General features: G+C 36.5%; 1 pseudogene; it reads right to left on the minus strand.

Annotated features, from left to right (window-relative positions):
- LOC129050025 (putative HERC2-like protein 3) overlaps window positions 1-20,175 on the minus strand; it is a 138,216-nt pseudogene that overhangs the window by 88,284 nt on the left and 29,757 nt on the right.

Below are 20,175 nucleotides of genomic sequence, written 5' to 3' on the forward strand. Positions count from 1 at the left end.
TTGTCAATTAAAGAAATACTTAAGTTTTCCACAAAGGGTATTAAGAGACCATTAGTTTTAGAGTACACATTGGAATATTTTAACTTAAGAACATATTGTATTGGATAAAATAATTTTATTTTAGGACTTACATGATTGCTGCATGTCTTGTACCGAATGTTCTGCCCTTCACAATTCCTAAAGGAAAAAAGAAAGAAGAAATAATGATTTCATAGAAGAGGCAAGCATTAAAAAAAAAAAAGCAAATACAAGGCATTGGTTCCCTGTAAAACTTTTACTAGTGCACATTACCCCAAAGATTCAAAGTTTAATTCTAAGAAACTAATTTTCAAGGTTCGGGGGCCAAAAAGTCTTGTGGAAGTGTCATATTAAATAAGAATGAATTCTTTAGTTAATAGTAGTACTCACATGCAATTCTTACCCAAGGGTCCATATAACCACTACAATTAATGTACAATACGTGTGTGTCTCATGTGTGAATACATGTATTCTTTTCTATAATGAAAAGGGGAAAAGGTACATGTAGGAGCATTTGTGTAGCATGTCTCCACTAGGACATTTCTCTTCCGTTACTGAAGCAACTCAAGTTAGCAGGGCACTCGCTGTCTTCCTTTAATTAGTACAACAGTCTCTGTTAGAAATTTGCTTGAAGTAACGCTTCCTTTTTTTTTGAGACAGAGTCTCACTCTGTCACCCAGGCTGGAGTGCAATGGCTTGATCTCGGCTCACTGCAACCTCCGTCTCCCAGGTTCAAGCAATTCTCCAGCTTCAGCCTCCAGAGTAGCTGGGATTGCAGGCGCACACCCCCACGCCCAGCTAATTTTTGTATTTTTAGTAGAGATGGGGTTACATCATGTTGGCTAGGCTGGTTTCGAACTCCTGGCCTCAAGCAATCCACCCGCCCCGGCCTCCCAAAGTGCTGGGATTTCAGGCGTGAGCTACTGCAGCCAGCCTATTTTATTTCAACCATTGACCTTACCAAATGGGATTCTACAAAGTCATACTGGAACAGCATTCTTGGGATGCTAATACTGATAAGTTTGAGAATTTTCCAGGGATGACCACCACATAACCTATCTTCCCCAACAGCCACTAGCTCTGGGACCCTGCCACTCATTTTCCAGGCAGAGTTTTCCTTTGGGAGACTGGAATTCCATCCAACGGGTACTTTCCTCAGTCCAGTGCTTGTCTTCTATATTTTACATAAACTCCTTAAAAATATCTGATCTCTTCATGGCACTTTTCCCAGTTTTTCAATGGAGTTACATATTTTTTCCCTTTATGATTTCCTGGTGAATTCAACGGCAAATTTGGAGCCAGGAGAGCTAAACACAGGCTTAATCATTTTGAATTAAAAGTCAATAGATACTATTTCAATTGTTATTAAAATATTTATTTCTATGGGAACAAATAATTTTAAAGTGGATAGGAGGTCATTTTTTTTGCCAGTATGATTTAAATATGAGCCTATATGAAATGATTGATAGAGTCAGCAATGTAACACTCATTGCATATGCTTTCTGATGCTTCCATTTTTCTTGATTACAAAAGGAATAAGTGCAAACCAGTAATGTGCCAAGAAGTATAGAGGTAGACACTCAAAATCCTGTCACCAAGAACTTTATTCTTTTGTCATTTAATCCTCCATTGTTTCTGCCATTTACAGGATTGAAAATCATACTGTTAATTCACCCTAGTATTTGTTTTAATCTAATATTATAAGCATTTTCTCATTTCACTGATAATTCTTTGGAAAAATTACTTTAATGATTACATCATAGTCCATTATACAAACATTATTTTGGTAGCTTTAAATTTTAAATTTTAAAAATTGTGACAAAATACACATAACATAAAATTTACCATCCTAACCACTTTGAAGTGTGTGGTTCAGTGTTTAAGTATGTTCACATTGCTATGTCGATATTACCTTTCGTGATTACACTGCTTCTCTTTTTCCCTACTTAAAAACTCACATATATTAAAATTCTATTTGGGATGTATACAATTTTAAGTTTTGACAAACCCATACAGTTGTGTAACCACTACCACAACCAATATTTGGAACAATTCCATCACCCCAAAAATGCTCTCAGGTTGCCCCTGTATAGTCAGCCTCTTCCCCCACCCTCAGCTCCTGGCAACCACTGGTTGGTTTTGTCCCTACAATCTGCCATTTCCAAAATGTTACATAAATGGAATCACACCATATGTAGCTTTTTGAGACTGACTTTTTAGCATAATATATTTGAAAATCATTCTTGTGGTTGCAGGTATCTATAGTTTGCACCTTTTTAATTGCTGACTGGCATTCTATTGCACATACGTACAACTGTTTGTTTATTCATTCACCAGCTAGATATTTGAGTTGCTTTTAGTTTTGGGTAAGTATGAAAAAATGCTATAAACATTCACATGCAGGATTTATGTTAACAAAGTTTTTCATTTCTCTTGGGTAAATACCTAGAAGTGGGATTTCTGAGTCTGCTCTTTTTTATATGATATAAAAATTATTTGCTAAACATCTTTAGGTTTTCATTTTTGTCCACACATACAATACATATTTAGAAGTATTTTAAAACAAATCCCAGTCCTTTCATAATATCAATTTTTCATGTATGAGTTTTTAACTCTTGTCTGGCTAAGTATTATTAGTTGGATGCATGGCTGGCATATGATTCAATCTTTGCATTTCATACAGGAAAGGCAATGCTGCATGATATGGTACTACTTCTTTTTCCTCAAAGCTGTAAACACACTTCATTGACCCTTGACATTGAGACCTGCAGAGGAGAAATCTGATTATTCCTTTGCTTGTGTGTTTTATGTTTCTGCCTGAAAGCTTATAGTACTTTGGTTTTGTTGTGTTAGTATTTGATATAAAATTTAAGTTATAATCAGGATGTATCCAGTCTTTACCGAAAATGGTGAGCCTTTTTGAATGGAATACTCAAGGTCTTTATTTACAATGCTGCTGATTATTCTCAGATTATGATTTTGATTACTGCTCTTGTTCCATAAATGCCTGTAATTCTGATGCTGGAGCTCCCTCTCTCTGCATCTATTATTTCTTCATTGGTCCATCTATGACTTCCTCTTATAAATATATATATCTCATTTCGTTGACCTTTTCTTGTGCTTATAAGAAATCTTCTACAGATATTCCTCCACACTACTGATTTTAATTTTCTGTAGTGCTTATTCTGTATTTTATTGTGTCCGGTACATTTTTAATATTAACTTCCACTCTTTTTCCTTTGCAGTTTTTCTCAAACTCTCCCTCCTCCATTTCCATTTCATACCATCTTCACCTGAAACTTTCTGTTCCAGCTGCAACTTGTACCCCTTATCTCCTCACATCTTGTGTTTTTGAGGTGGTTCAATCCCTAATTAGATTTAGAAGGCTTTGGGAGAAGGACATTTTGGAGTGAAAAGAACAGCATTATAGCTGCCTCCAAAAACGTTACCTAATTTGTAGTTAAATCGTATTTAGGTAGATGCGCTTTCTTGATTTGTGGTTCAGAACATCTTCCCAGATTATCACAATGGGTTGGCTGTGTCTTAATATTTTGTAACAATGCATATTTCTGTTTTTAAAATTTTGTTATAGGTATTTGATTCTTAAATGTATTAAAATCTTGCTAAGAGTACATCAAATTTTAAACATTCAAGCAACATCAAACTGGGAGGCTGGTAGAAAAAAATATATTGGTGTGGAGAAGTCTTTCTCTTGGTCAAGGAGAAATGACTCCATTCTACTGGGAAACAACAGCTATGCCTATGGAAAAGGTCATTCGCTTACATGGCCTACTTCATTTTGCTTTTTATGTATGAACAAAAGAAGAAAATAAATAATAGGAAAAGTGAAGAAGTAATTGAAATTACTCTCTTATTTTGGAAAAGCCCCAGTTGAGGGAAGTTGCTAACAGGTTAGGGAAGTGATAACCAAAAAGCTTTTTGTACCATGCTGACTTGCAGCTATAAAAAGCTTTTGATGCTAATTTCAAGGGAACAAGCAAATTAGAGAGTCACAGGTTAAAAAATATATATTTGAATTGACGGGAATACTGGAATACAAAAATTGTTGAAACAATAAAAATGGCATTTTCTTTAAACATTTTCAGAAATAATTTTTCAGATGCATTTTTAGTAGCTGCTTAATTTTAGCTATTTATATTAAAAACTGTTCTTGTATAAACAAACTTAAAACTAAAAGGTAAGGAAAGAATATATGAAAGGTGTCTTATGGCTGTGTCTCAGGCCTTCAGTGTAGACCATGTGTATGGCAATGGTCTACACTCCATTACCACCTGCTGTGTCCTAATTGTAAGCTGAGTTTCCAGGAGTCACTAATTTGCATCTTGAGTGTTGAGCCTGAAAATATAAACCTGAAAAGTATGTACAACTCTACTACAAATCCCACTACAATTGCAGCATGGTGATATGAAAAACAGAGCATTTTATGTCACGAATTTTCAAAACATAATGCACCATTTTGGACTCATTCTTCCTTCAACAATGTCTTATGGTGAACCTACTATGTACCAGGATATGGATGTAAAGATTCAGGGAGATTACTTCTCAGTTTCCTTTGTAAGTCAGTAGCAAGGTTTTTATTTTTAAACCCAACCACCTGGTGACCATTTTTAACATTCTATTTTACTTTGTCCAACCTAATACACAGTAAACCCAGTGACTGGCCTCTATTGATGTGGCTTGCTTCGGTTACAATTTAGTATGAAAATGAATGACTACTTTATGAAACAGGCATTAAATGAAATGCAAGTTATTTTAAAGTTAAGGACATTGGAATCCTAATTCCCCAAGCAGGAACCTGCCAGCTTATTCTGGAATAATTCCTTTGGGCCAAAGCAACTAAGTTGCAGAAATATTACTTCAAAGTTTTTAATTTCATTGTAATTAGTATATGCAAGAGCTAATGATTATCAGGAGTGTTTGAAAATTCAAGAACATCATTTCACAATTATGTATTTTCTATCCATTACAACATTCGTAACATCCTGTATTGAAGAGTTTTGAAGTCATAAATTTATGAATATATAAAAAACATGTTGATTCCACATGAGGATATATTAAAAACATTAATAAAATTTCCCTGGAGTTCATAGCACTATAATTTATTATATTCATTTGATGGTATATTGGCTCAAATAATGGTGTCATAAAGCCTGAGAAGTATGTGTTTTGAAGAATAAAAATATTTTAATTTTTAAAATAGTAGTTAACTTAAACCTGTGTTTCCCATGATTGGCACTTAACTAGAATATCAAGTTACACACTTCTGCAAGAGAAAGAGACATTCTGGCTGGCCTGTGGTTTGCAGTGCAAAAGAACTGATTATTTAAAGTAATCAAATTCTGAAATAACTTTATCCACAAGAAATATATGAGGAAAATAGCTACATTTGCTATTTTCCTAAATCATGAATACCCTAAATCATGAATTTGAAGGAGCACACTGATGAAAAGGGAAGGCACTAAAATGCTTTCTAAAGCTTTGGGATGGCTTTCAGTTTGGTTTTATATGTAATCACCTCCATATTCCTCTTCCAAGAAAGACTGACCACAAGCATTCAATATTTATGAAGACTTAATAGTCTCTAAGGCAGTTCAAGGATAAAGAGACCTGATAAGCATTCCAAGGGAAGTAGGTTTCCTTCTTAAAAAATCTCAGAGTACTTCCAAAATGACAGTGAAAGTTCTTAATATGGGAATGGGTCAGGAATGATCAAGATTTGCAGCTGCCTAAAATGTGGGGAGCAGGAATGAGTGAATTATTAAAGAACCTGCTACCATGCTTTTGAATTAATCTAATTTCACTACAGCCAAAAAGTGGTGTTATTGTCCCTGTTTCTTTTTTGTTTTTATTTATTTATTTTTTGAAACAGAGTCCCACTCTGTCGCCCAGGCTGGAGTGCAATGGCGCAATCTTGGCTCACTGCAAACTCCACCTCCCAGGTTCAAGTGATTCTCCTGCCTTAGCCTCCTGAGTAGCTGAGATTACAGGCGCGCACTACCACGCCCGGCTAATTTTTGTATTTTTAGTAGAGACGGGGTTTCACTATGTTGGTCAGGATGGTCTCGAACTCCTGACCTCGTGATCCGCCTGCCTCAGCCTCCCAAAGTGCTGGGATTACAGGCATGAGCCACCGCTCCCGGCCTGTCCCTGTTTCTTAGACACGGAAAAAGTGGGTGTGCCACAGGTCTGACCCCATGCCAGGAACCAAGCTGGGAGAGCACATGCAATGACATACACTTATCTTACTTCTGAAATACCACAGAAACTATTATTCTCTCAATTTATGCACATATATGCAAATACATATATACACATTTGATTTAGGATGTTTTCTACCCTCAGATACCTGTTTAAGTTAGATGAGCTCAGGGAGCAGGCAAATTTGGAGATTCTCAGGCCTAAAAGCAAATTTCAGAATGTAGGCTAAGGTTTGTGTAGAAATAGACTAAAGAATGCTATATTAGTCCTAAGAAATGAAAAAGTTAAGCAAATACTACATCAGAAATAGGAGAGGTAACTGAGTACATGGAATCATATTGTACAAAAAATCTTCTGCAGTTTTTCTCTTTCTCTGAAAACTGTTTTTGAGGGTATCCATGTTAACAGATGTAACTCTAATTCATTCACTTTTAGAGATCTGTAGGAATCCCATTTTATAAATATACCAAAATTTATTTATCAATTCTCTTTATTCTTCATTGATCAATTTTCCTAAATGTTGATGAAGATTGTTCCAAATCTTCATTTGGAAGTTGGTTTCAAATTTTAAACTGCACCCACAGTTCTGCAATGAGCAATCTTACACCACCATGTTAGGCATATTTACACATTTCTCTGGGATATATACCAGGGCAGGCACAGAATCAGTTATGCTCTTACTAGTTTGGCATTCAGTTTACCCTTTGCTGTTGGCCCCATGGATTTCCCTTAATTTCTTGTAGGTTCAACTTTAGTTTTGTTGTTGTTGTTGTTGCTTTAAATGTATGTCCTATTTTGCCTGGCATTTCTAGTTTTTTTTTTTAATTAAATTAAATCTTCTATTTAAAATAATTGCAAATCGGCTGGGCATGGTGGTTCATGCCTGTAATCCCAGCACTTTGGGAGGACAAGGCAGGTGGATCACTTGAGGTCAGGAGTTCAAGTCCAGCCTGGCCAACATGGTGAGACCCAGTCTCCAGTAAAAATACAAAAAATTAGCCGGGCATGGTGGCATGCGCCTGTAATCCCAGCTACTTGGGAGGCTGAGGTGGGAGAATTGCTTGAATCCAGGAGGCAGAGGTTGCAGTGAGCCGAGATTGTGCCACTGCACTCAAGCCTGGACAACAGAGCGAGACTCCATCTCAAATAATAATAATAATAATTGTAAATCACATACATTTGTTGGAAAATAATAAAAAGAGACCCCATGAATCCCTCCAAGGTAACATCTTGCAAAACTCTACTACAAGAATACAGCTAGGAGACTGATATTAATACAGGTAATGTACACAACATTTCTATCATCACAAGAATTCTGCAAGTAGCCTTTTATAGCTGCATCTCCTCTCCTCCCGTCCTTAACACCTAGCAACTACTGTTCTCCTTTTCTATATTTTCTGTCATTTCAAGAATATTACATAAGTTAAATACAGTATGTAAGCTTTAGAGACTGGATTTTTATAACTTCATTGTAATTCTCTGGAGATTCACCCAGATTGTTGTGTCTATCAATGGTTCATTTCCATTTACTGCTGTGTAGCATTACCTGGTATGGATGTAACACCATTTGTTTAATGATTCTCCCACTAAAGTGCATTGGGATTGTTTCCACCTTTTGGCCACTGTGAGTAAAACTGGCATAAACATTCATGTACAGGTTTTATTGTGAACCTAAGTCTTCATTTATCTGAGAAAAATGCCCAGGAGTGCAATTGCTCAGTTGTATGGTAGTTGCATGCTTATTTTTTAAAAGAAACTGCCTATTTTCCAGGATGGCTATATGATTTTACATTCTCAGAACCAATGTATGAGTAACACTCTTTCTCTGCATCCTTGCCAGTATTTCATGTTGGGGACCTTTTGAAAGCTATTCTGATAGGTAGGTAATGATATCTTATTGCAGTTTTAATTTGCATTTCCTTAATAGCCAGTAGTGTTGAACATATTTTTATGTGCTTATTTGCCATCTATGTATTCTCTTGGGTAAAATATCCATTCGTGTCCTTTGTTCATTTTCGAATTAGAATGTTTGATTTTTAATTGTTGATATTTGAGGGTTCTTAATAGAGATACTAGTCCTTTGTTAGGTGATTTTCAAATATTTTCTCCTGTTGATCTCATTTGTTTATTCCTCTGCCAATACCACTGCTCTCATTACTGCAGCCATATAGTAAATCTTGATATTAAGTAAGCTGATTCCTCCCACTCTATTCTTTTAAAATGTCTTTTAAAAATCAACAGATACACACCCATAATCCCAGCACTTTGGGAGGCCGAGGCAGGCAGATCACTTGAGGTCAGGAATTCAAGACCAGTCCGTCCAACATGGTGAAACCCCGTCTCTACTAAAAGTACAAAAATTAGCCGGACATAGTGGCACATGCCTGTAATCCCAGCTACTCGGGAGGTAGAGGCAGGAGAATCCCTTGAACCTGGGATGCAGAGGTTGCAGTGAGAAGAGATCGCACCACTGCACCCCAGCCTGGGCAACAAAGCGAGACTTCGTCTCAAACAACAACAACAAAACACCAACAGATAAAATTGTATGTATTTATCGTGTATAATATGTGATGTTTTAAAGTATCTATACATTGTGGAATGACTAAATCAAACTGACGTATCCATTATCTCACAGAGTTATTTTTGTGGTGATAATACTTAACATCCAGTCTCAGCAATTTTCAATAATACAATATATTAACTACAATGACACTGTTGCACAATAGATCTGTTAAACTTACTCCTCTTCCCTAACTGAAATTTTGTATCCTTCCACCAACACGTCCCCAACTCCCCTCCTCAATCACCCTAACCCCTAGCAACTGCCTTTCTACTCTTTTTCTATGAGATCAACTATTTTAGCGTCTATATATGAGTGAGATTATGTGGTATTTGCCTTCCTGTGCCTAACTTACATCACTTAAATACTGTCTTCCATGTTCATCCACATTGTCATGAATAATAGGACTTCCTTCATTTTTCATGGCTGAATGGTATTATATTGTGTATATATACCATTTTCTTTAACCATTCATTCACTGATAGACACTTAGTTGTTTCCATACCTTGGCTATTGTGAAAACACTGCAACAAACATGGAAGTGCAATATCTCTTTGATATCTTGATTTCATTTCCTTTGGATATATATCCAGTAGTGAGACTGCTGGATCATATGGTATCTTTTTTTTTTTTTTTTGAGACAGAGTCTCACTCCACTGCCCAGGCTGGTGTGCATGGTGTGCAGTGGCACAATCTCGACTCACTGCAACCTCTGCCTCCCAGGTTCAAGCGATTCTCCTGCCTCAGCCTTCTGAGTAGCTGGGATTACAGGCATGCGCCACCTCACCTGGCTAATTTTGTATCTTTAGTAGAGACAGGGTTTTGCCATGTTAGCCAGGCTGGTCTCGAACTCCTGACCTCAGTTGCTCCACCCGTCTTGACCTCCCAAAGTGCTGGGATTACAGGCATAAGCCCAGCTGATATCTCTATTTTTAATATCTTGAGGAACCCTTATATTGTTTTTCATAGCAGCTGTACCAATTTACATTCTTGCCAACAGGGTGCAAGGGTTCCCTTTTCTCTGCATCCTTGCCAATACTTGTTGTCTTTTGTCTTTTTAATAGCCATCTTAACAGGTGTGAGATGATATCTCATTGTGGTTTAGGTTGCATTTCCCTGATAATTACTGATGTTGAGCATTTTTTCATATATCTTTTGGCCATTGTATATATTTTAAGAAATGTCTGTTTGGGTCCTTTGCCCATTTTTTAATCAGGTTATTTTTTTCTTGCTACTGAGTTTGTCATATATTTTGGATATTAACCCCATGGCAGATGCATAGCTTGCAAATACTTTCTCCCATTCTGTAGGTTATCTCTTCACTCTGTTGACTGTTTCCTTTGTTGTACAGAAGCATTTTAGTTTGATGTAATCCCATTTGTCCACATTTTTCTGTGCTTTTGGGGTCATGTGTAAAATAATCATTTCCCAGACAAATGTCATAGAGCTTTTCTCCTACGTTTCTTCTGGATGTTAAATTTCTTACATTTTAATCTTTAATCTATTTTTAGTTGATTTTTTTTTCCCTTTTTTTTTTTTTTTTGAGACGGAGTGTCTCACTCACTCTGTCACCCAGGCTGGAGTGCAGTGGCGCATCTCGGCTCACTGTAAGCTCCGCCTCCCGGGTTCGCGCCATTCTCCTGCCTCAGCCTCCCGAGTAGCTAGGACTACAGGGGCCCGCTACCAAGCCCAGCTAATTTTTTGTATTTTTTTTACTAGAGACGGGGTTTCACCATGTTAGCCAGGATGGTCTCGATATCCTGACCTCGTGATCTGCCGCCTTGGCCTCCCAAAGTGTTGGGATTACAGGTGTGAGCCACTGCGCCTGGACTTAGTTGATTTTTCTATATGGTATGAAATAATTTCATTCTTCTTCATGTGGATATCTAGTTTTCCCAACACCATTTATTGAAGAGACGACTGTCTTTTCCCCGTGTTCTTGACAGCTTTGTAAAAAGTCAGTGGGCTGTAAATGTGTAGACTTATTTCGGAGCTCTGTATTCTGTTCCATCGGACAACTTGTCTGTTTTTATGCCATTGCCATTGTGTTTTGCTTACTACAGCTTTGTAGCATATTTTGAAGTCAGGTAGTATAATGCCTCCAGATTTGTTCTTTTTGATCAAGATTGCTTAATTTATTTGGGGTCTTTTATGGTTCCATACAAATTTCAGGATTGTTTTTTCTATTTCTGTGAAGAATGTCATTGAGATTTTGACAGAGATTACACTGAATCTGTAGATCACTTTGGGTAGTATCAACATTTTAATATTGTTTTTTCCAATCTATGAATATGGAATATCGTTCCATTTATTTGTGTCTTCTTCCATTTCTTTCATCGGTGTTTTATAGTTTTCATTGTAGAGATCTTTCACCTCCTTGGCTAAATGTATTCCTAGGTATTTTATTAGGGTTTCTCTTTCATTAGCACATTGCAGTATTAGGCATACAAGTCCTATACATGTTCTGTTAGATTTACACCTTAGCATTTAACTTTTTTGAATGATTATTAATGGCATTGTATTTTTAAATTTTGTTATCTATGTGCTCATCACTAGTAAGAGAAATACAATCAATTTCTGTATTTTTATTTTGTATCCAGGACCTTGCCAGACTCACTTTTTAGTTTTAGAAGTTACCTTGTAGATTCCTTGGAATTTTCTACGTGGACAAAAATGTCATCTGCAAACAAAGACAGTTTTATTTTTCTTCTCCAATGGTAAGAGTGATGAGACAGACACCCCCACCTTATTCTATACCTTAGGGGGAAAGCATTCAGTCTTTCACTGCCAATTATAATATACAATATTAGTTCAAGGTTCTTAAATTTTTTATCAATTTGATATCTGTTTCTATTTTTCTGAGAGCTCTTCATGAATTGGTGACTTTGTCAAATATTTTTTCTGTATCGATTGGTAAGATCCTATACATTTTTTCTTCCTTAGTCTATTAATTAGCTGGATTACATTGATTGACTTTCAAATACTGAAACAGCCTTACGTTCCTCTAATAAACCCCATTTGGTTATGGTGTATAATTCCTTTTATATATTTCTTAATACTTTTGACAGGATTGTATTAATAATTTTTACTTCTATATTCATGAGATATATTGGTTTGTTGTTTGCTTCTTTGTATAGTCTTTGTATGGTTTTGTATCAAAGTCATACTAGATTCATAAAATGAATTGGAAAGTATTCCTTCCCTTCTGTTTTCTGGAAGAAATTATATGGAATTGGTGTAAATTCTCCTTTAAATGCTTGGTAGAATTTGCCAGTGAAACCATCTAGGCCTTAAGACTGAGGGGAGAGTTTTTATATTATAAATTCAATTTTCCATAATAATTATGGTGTTATTTAAATTACTTATTTCATATTAAGGATATCTTTTGATTTCTCAGCCCCCAAAAAAGGTAAATCCTAAGATGGCAGTAGGGAATTCCTAGAAGCAACTCAATTAGCTCTGCAGAACTCACAAAAGACTTCAGAGGTGGTAAATCAGATACTTTTGAAAGCAGGATAAAGTTGGGGTCAAAACAGTATGACTGATTGAGTCTGTTTAAAAAGAGATTAAATTTCCAGCTGACCTCCCTTACTTTGGCATGACTGCATGTTATTATCTAAAGAGGGTAAAACAGCAATTTTCTGGAGCAAGAGATAACTGGGTACAATTAAGGGCAAGAGTACTATACTGAAAACAGTGATTAAATACAAATTAATGTATTTAATGCTGATATCCCAGCTTTCTGCCTCACTTCATTCCTAAAATATTGGACTCAGAATGGCCTTCACTGGGAAATCAAAGCATTTCAAAATAGAACACCTAAAGACATCATCAGGCAATGAGATATACTGGCCACATCGTCCTCCAGTTAAGCTCATAGCTCATTTTGTTAAACTTGAATAAACAAACAAGGATCACCAGAAATCTTAGAAAGACCTCTAACCTTAAATACAGTGACAAAAAAAAAATTTTTTAAGAAAAGGACTGTTGTGGGGTGGGGGAAGGGGGGGAGGGATAGCACTGGGAGATATACCTAATGCTAGATGACAAGTTAGTGGGTGCAGCGCACCAGCATGGCACATGTATACATATGTAACTAACCTGCACATTGCGCACGTGTACCCTAAAACCTAAAGTATAATAATAATAAATTAAAAAAAAAGAAAGACCTATCCAGCCATTTTTTGCCCTGGAAAAGTCTCTAATATGTATGGTATTATGATTTCAATAAAAAGTTATATGTCACTAAAAAAAAAAAAAAAAAAAAAAGAAGAAAACAGCGATTTGGGAGGAACTGAGACTATGCAAGGTGAAGAAAATTTTCCTCCCAAATGTCTATTCATACTCTCAGAGATGAAACAGAAGATATTGCATCTGGGAATCAGGGACAGAATTCTATTTCTAAAAATTCAAGGAACAAAAAATAACTCAGGAAAAAAATATATGTATAGAAAGAAATAAAATACTTAGTAAAGAGAGTGAAAAAATAAATTTAGACAAATCTCCTGGAAGGCAGGGCAAATGAACAAAGAGAAAACTGGAAGATCTAATACCTGAATAATGGGAGTTTCAACATGAGAAAATAGAGGAACATGGCTGGGTGCAGTGGCTCATGCCTGTAATACCAACACTTTGGGAGGCTGAGGCTGGCAGATCACCTGAGGTCAGGAGTTTGAGACCAGCCTGGCCAACATGGTGAAACTCCATCTCTACTAACAAATACAAAAATTAGCCAGGCATGGTGGCATGTGCCTGTAGTCACAGCTACTTAGCAGGCTGAGGCAGGAGAGTTGCTTCAACCCAGGAGGCGGAGGCTGCAGTGAGCCGAGATCAAGCCACTGCACTCCAACGTGGGTGACAAGAGCAAGACTCCATCTCAAAAAAACAAAAAGAAAGAAAGAAAAGAAAATAGAGGAAAATGAATAGAAGAAATCATCAAGGAAATATTTTAGGACTGAAGAGAATGAGTTTTTATAGTGAAGGACGCTCTGTCAAATACAACAAATGAAAATAGACCCACACCAAGGCATAACGTTAGGAAATTTCAGAACACTGGGGGAAAATGTATGTTTCTACATGCATCCAGAGAGGAGGGAAAAAGAGCAGGAAATCCAGATGCCTTTAGATTTCTCAGTAACATTACTTGATGTTAGAATATGGAGCAAAGTCTTCAAATTTCTGAGGGAAAATCATTTCTACATAACTATTTACATGGAAAAATCATGATTCAAGTTTGAGAAGAAAATAAAGATCTTTTCAGAAAAGCAGGAAGCTTCTGGAGAATGTATCCACAAAAATGAGGAGGAAGAAGGAAGGTGATTAGGAAACAGGAGATCTAACACAGGAAAGAGGTAAATGACCCTCCCAGGATGACAGAAAAATGAGATTCCAAGACGCCTCCTGAATTTCTTGTTAGACAGCAAGTAGCTCAGCTAAAGGTTAAGAATTCTCCAGAAGAAGGGTCTAAAAGAAAATTAAAGTGAATGAAAATCAGAAAAGTGAATGAAATTAGTTAAGTGAAAATTAGAATGATGACATTTTTCTGAATTAGTGATAAGCATGTAAAAACTAAGAAAACAAGCAAATAAAAAAGCAACGTAATTATTGACTCTAGTGGAAAAAAAACTCAGGAAAGGAAAAATAATTGCAGTATATTACATGACATAGCTGTGAATAGTATAGAGGCATAATTTAATAATATGTCTTTATGATAATAATATACCTTCATAATAGTTTAATGAAGGCATTAATAATAATATGCCTTCATAATAATTTTAACACTGCATTTTGGCCCAGTCAAAGTTATATAAAACTCTGGGGTATGGGACTGGAAGACAGACTGGAGGGAGAGGTTGAGAAAGGAGAAAGAGGAGGGGGAGGGGGAGAGAGAAAGGAAGAGAAAGGAGCAGGAGGTGTGAAAAATTGTTAAATCTTCATCTTCTATAGTATGACTCTAATGAGTAGTGCCTACAACTGAAAGATCAAGAAGCAGTAATATAAACATGTTATTTAGAAATATAGATAAAACACCAAGAGAATCAGATAGAATTGTTAACAGTAGTTGCCCCGGCTGGGTGAGGAAATGGGAGGAAGGGAATCATGAGGCTGTTGTTTTTCACCTCAAGCCTACATGAGTCATTTGGCTCTTTAAACTATATACATGTGCATTGTTGAAAAAAATGATGTTTTTAAATATTTGTTAAAAGTCCATACTCCCTTTTTTTGTTTTCCATTTGCTTGGTAGATCTTCCTCCATCCTTTTATTTTGAGCCTATGTGTGTCTCTGCACGTGAGATGGGTTTCCTGAATACAGCACACTGATGGGTCTTGAGTCTTTATCCAATTTGCCAGTCTGTGTCTTTTAATTGGAGCATTTAGTCCATTTACATTTAAAGTTAATATTGTTATGTGTGAATCTGATCCTGTCATTATGATGTTAGCTGGATATTTTTCTCGTTAGTTGATGCAGTCTCTTCCTAGTCTCGATGGTCTTTACATTTCGGTATGATTTTGCAGTGGCTGGTACCGGTTGTGCCTTTCCATGTTTAGCGCTTCCTTCAGGAGCTCTTTTAGGGCAGGCCTGGTGGTGACAAAATCTCTCAGCATTTGCTTGTCTGTAAAGTATTTTATTTCTCCTTCACTTACATGAAAAAATGCTCACCATCACTGGCCATCAGAGAAATGCAAATCAAAACCACAATGAGATACCATCTCACACCAGTTAGAATGGCAATCATTAAAAAGTCAGGAAACAACAGGTGCTGGAGAGGATGTGGAGAAATAGGAACACTTTTACACTGTTGGTGGGACTGTAAACTAGTTCAACCCTTGTGGAAGTCAGTGTGGCGATTCCTCAGGGATCTAGAACTAGAAATTCCATTCGACCCAGCCATCCCATTACTGGGTATATACCCAAAGGACTATAAATCATGCTGCTATAAAGACACATGCACACGTATGTTTATTGCCGCATTATTCACAATAGCAAAGACTTGGAACCAACCCAAATGTCCAACAATGATAGACTGGATTAAGAAAATGTGGCACATATACACCATGGAATACTATGCAGCCATAAAAAATGATGAGTTCACGTCCTTTGTAGGGACATGGATGAAACTGGAAATCATCATTCTCAGTAAACTATCGCATGAACAAAAAACCAAACACCGCATATTCTCACTCATAGGTGGGAATTGAACAATGAGAACACATGGACACAGGAAGGGGAACATCACACTTCGGGGACTGTTGTGGGGTGGGGGGAGGGGGGAGGGATAGCATTGGGAGATATACCTAATGCTAGATGACGAGTTGGTGGGTGCAGCGCACCAGCATGGCACATGTATACATATGTAACTTACCTGCACACTGCACACATGTACCATAAAACCTAAAGTATAATAATGATAATAATAATAATAATAATAATAAAAGAAAAAAAAATAAAATAAAATAAAAAAATAAAAAAAAAAAAGTCCATACTCCCCAACATAGCTTTCAATATTCTTCATAGAATTACCCATCCTTACCTATCCCACAGACCCATACTATAGTCATGCAGTTTTTTTTATCAACCCAGAAATTCATTACTTCACTTCTCTATTAATTTATGGAATAAAGTGTATTCAATTTATACCATACAGCAATAATAATGTGGGCGCAGCATAAAGAGATGAATGACACCATCTATGCCACCTAAAATTTTGTCTCAATTGTGGAAACAGAAAAATAAAACAATACAGTGGAATAAACACTCTCACAACGGTATTCATGAGATCCTACAGAAACACTAGAAGAATCGCCCCTGTCCTAGTAAAGAGTGACAATTGCCAATGAATGCAAAAGGAAGAAATGAGGACTCAAAAGGCATTTTTGTGATCAACCATGTGTCAACCAGAACAAGGAGAAAAGCATGATTTAGGCGGAAAGAAGAGCATTGGCAAAAAAGATGCAAGGCGATCGTGAGCACGCACTCATTTATTTACTCCTTCAATAAATGCTATTTGGGTCCTCATCACATGTGAGAAACTATGTAAGATCTTGGAATGATGAAGTCCTCCTTTCTCAAAAAGAGGTCCGAATTTGCCAACAATTTTAGTACTATAATGGATGCAAGGAAGCACAAAACAGGAAGACCAAAGTTTAACCAGTCAAGATAGGCTTCCTAAAAGAGCATGACCTTGAAGAATAAGTAAGAATTAGCCAGATATCACATAAAAATAGACAAAAAAATACAGGATAAGATGCAGGTGGTTAAAACAACAGACACATAAAAGGGGCAGGTTTGAAGTGAAGGAAAGAATATTAGGTAATAAATAATGCCATAGCAGTATTTAAAACGTCACTAGGTTGGGTACAAAAATATAGTTCAATAGAATGAATAAGATCTAGTATTTGATAGCACAATAGGGTGATTACAGTCAACAACCATTTATTGTATGTTTTAAAATAACTAAAAGAGTATAATTGGAATGTGTATAACACAAAGAAATGATAAATCCTTAAAGGGACGAATACCCCATTTACCCTGCTGTGATTATTATGCATTGTATTACTGCATCAAAATATCTCACATTCCGCATGAATATATACACCTACGTACCCATCAAAATAAAAAATAAAAATAAACAAAGAACTCCACTAGAAGTTAATAGATCAGAAAAAAAGTTCAGGCCAGGCGTGGTGGCTCACGCTTGTAATCCCAACACTTCGGGAGTCCAAGGACTGTGGATCACTGGAGGTCAGGAATTTGAGACCAGCCTGGTCAACATAGTGAAACCCCATCTCTGCTAAAAATACAAAAATTAGGTGGGCGTGGTGGTGCACACCTGTACTCTCAGCACTCTGGGAGGCCGAGGCGGGCAAATCACTTGAGGTCAGGAGTTTGAGACCAGCCTGGCCAACATGGTGAAACCCCATCTCTACTAAAAATACAAAAATTAGCTGGGTGTGGTGGCACATGTCTGTAACTCCAGTTACGTGGGAGGCTGAGGCAGAAGAATCACTTGAACCTAGGAGGCAGAGGTTGCAGTAAGCTGAGATCGCACCACTGTACTCAAGCCTGGGTGACAGAGTGAGACTGTCTCAAAAAAAAGAAAAAAGTTCAAGTTACAGCTTGAAAATCACCCCTACGTGCACAGAAAAAGAAAAAAAAAAGAGGAAAGTAATTAAAGAGAACATGATAAATGTGGAAGACAGACAGAAGTTACTGGTATTAATGAAGAAAAATCCAGAAAAAATGGGTAAGAACCAACAGTGAATAATATAATAGAAGAAAAATCTTCCTACCACAGAGAAGGATCTAAATCTGTACCAAAAAGTTGGTCACCATGTGCCAGGGTAAAATAAATAATATGACACTGACATCTAGACATGGCCTTATAAAACTCTTGAACTTAAGGGAAAAAATAGACTCCTATGGGCAGACAGGTTATCTAAAAAATAGGTTATCTACAAAAAACCCAGCTGGCCTGGGAGGTCTATAAGCAACACCATATACCAAGCTTTATGGAAAAGGAACTATCAAGTCTTAAAAGGAAAAGGTTGTATCTTAGGAATTTTATACTCAAATAAGCCATTCACTGTTTATGTGTGAAAGCAAGAAAAAGTCATTTTCAGATATATAAGAACTCAAAGTATAAGACCTACAACTTTTTCCTGAAATTAAAAAGTCTATAAAATTTTGCTGCTTGAAGTGTGGTCCATGGACAGACAGCACTGACATCACCTGGGAATCTGTTAGAAATGAAAGCTCTTGGGCCTCATTCCAGATCTACTGAATCAAAGTTTAGATTTTAACAAGATCCCTAGGTGATTCATATGCACACTAAAATTCCAGAAGCAAAGCTCAAAATATATCTCTGCCAACAAAGCTATCATTCAACCTGAAGAACTGAATGCTCAAAGGAAGAAATGGGGACTCAAAGCAGCAATTGACAATCAGCATTGAAATAATGCTGCTTGTCTGCATGCACACACAATTAAGATAGACAGTGAGTGTTGAAATAATGTGTACACACACACAATTAAGTTTCAACCATGCTTTGATGTATTACTATGAAAGAAAAGATATAAAGAAAAAAACTGCCAATAAACTGAAGATAAAATCCCAAATTCTAATAAACTCAAGAAATGGGAATAAAGAAAAAAAAGCCTAAGTAGTCATCATTTTACATAAGGAGAAATCAAAAGAAATTACTAATGACAGAGATAGTTATAAAATAATTATTAAAATGTGGTTTTTAAGTATATATTTAATCATCAGTAAAATAAAAACAAGATATGTGTATAATTTCCAAATTAGCAGAGGTAAAATTTCAGGGAAAATTTTAGGGAAAATGAAGAGAGGAGGAAAGATTTTAAATAGAGATGGTAATCGGAGCATATATATTGAACTTCCCCCTTACAAATTCCCATTGAAATGACTATGTTAATAAGTGAATAACTCTGTATCATACCTGGAAATTCACAGAAGTTATACACAATGCAGAAACTTTAGGTGATTATTGCTATACATAGGGTAAGTAAGACCGAATTAAAAGAGAGCACATAAACTATTCACTGTACATAAAGGAGAAGTCTGCCTTTGAAGTAAAGAAGAGATCTACAAGAGAATCCACCAATTCCCACTACATTAGAGTGGCAGGTGATATAGCCAATTCCTGCCAATCAATGGCATGGGGGCAGTTAGTCTAAGACAAAAGTGTAAGGGCCCATAAGGTCCCACTCAGTGAGGGCCCCTGTAAAACACTCAGTGCCTACATGGGATAGGGTATTCTGGAGCGATGAAATAAAATGCAGACACTCCAGAAACTATCTCCAAATGAAGGAAAGCCACAAAATAATAAAAAACGAGATTCACTGACACAAAGGCAATGTTTCTTCTTGTGAATGCCTTCAGCTGCAGCAGCCATAATAACATAAAGCTGCAACAGGTCTAAAGCAGCAACTCTTTAGGCAGAAGAAGGGCATTTTTCCCACAGGCAGCCATAACTGAATTAACAAGGGACTTGATCAAACTTTGACTCTAATCCAGATCCCTGATATTTGAAGTAAAGGAATGTGGACACACACACATACACACACACAGTATTTGAAGTAAAGGAATGTGGTCACACACACACACACACACACACACACACAGAGTATATATGCAGATACTTTTAAAATTTGCTCTTCCATTTTTTTTTTAACTTCTTAAATGACAGCTTGCACCACTGTTTTTTTTTTCAACCAATTTTTCTTTTCTAATATGTGTATTCAGGGCTATTAAACTTCCGTATAAGGGTGAATTTAGATGTATCCCCATGTTTTAATATATTATATTTTCATGATTCCTCTATTTCTGCTAATGCTTCTTCCTTTAAATTCTACTT

The sequence above is a fragment of the Pongo abelii genome, chromosome 16 (genome assembly GCF_028885655.2).
Source record: "Pongo abelii isolate AG06213 chromosome 16, NHGRI_mPonAbe1-v2.0_pri, whole genome shotgun sequence".
Lineage (NCBI taxonomy): Eukaryota > Metazoa > Chordata > Mammalia > Primates > Hominidae > Pongo > Pongo abelii.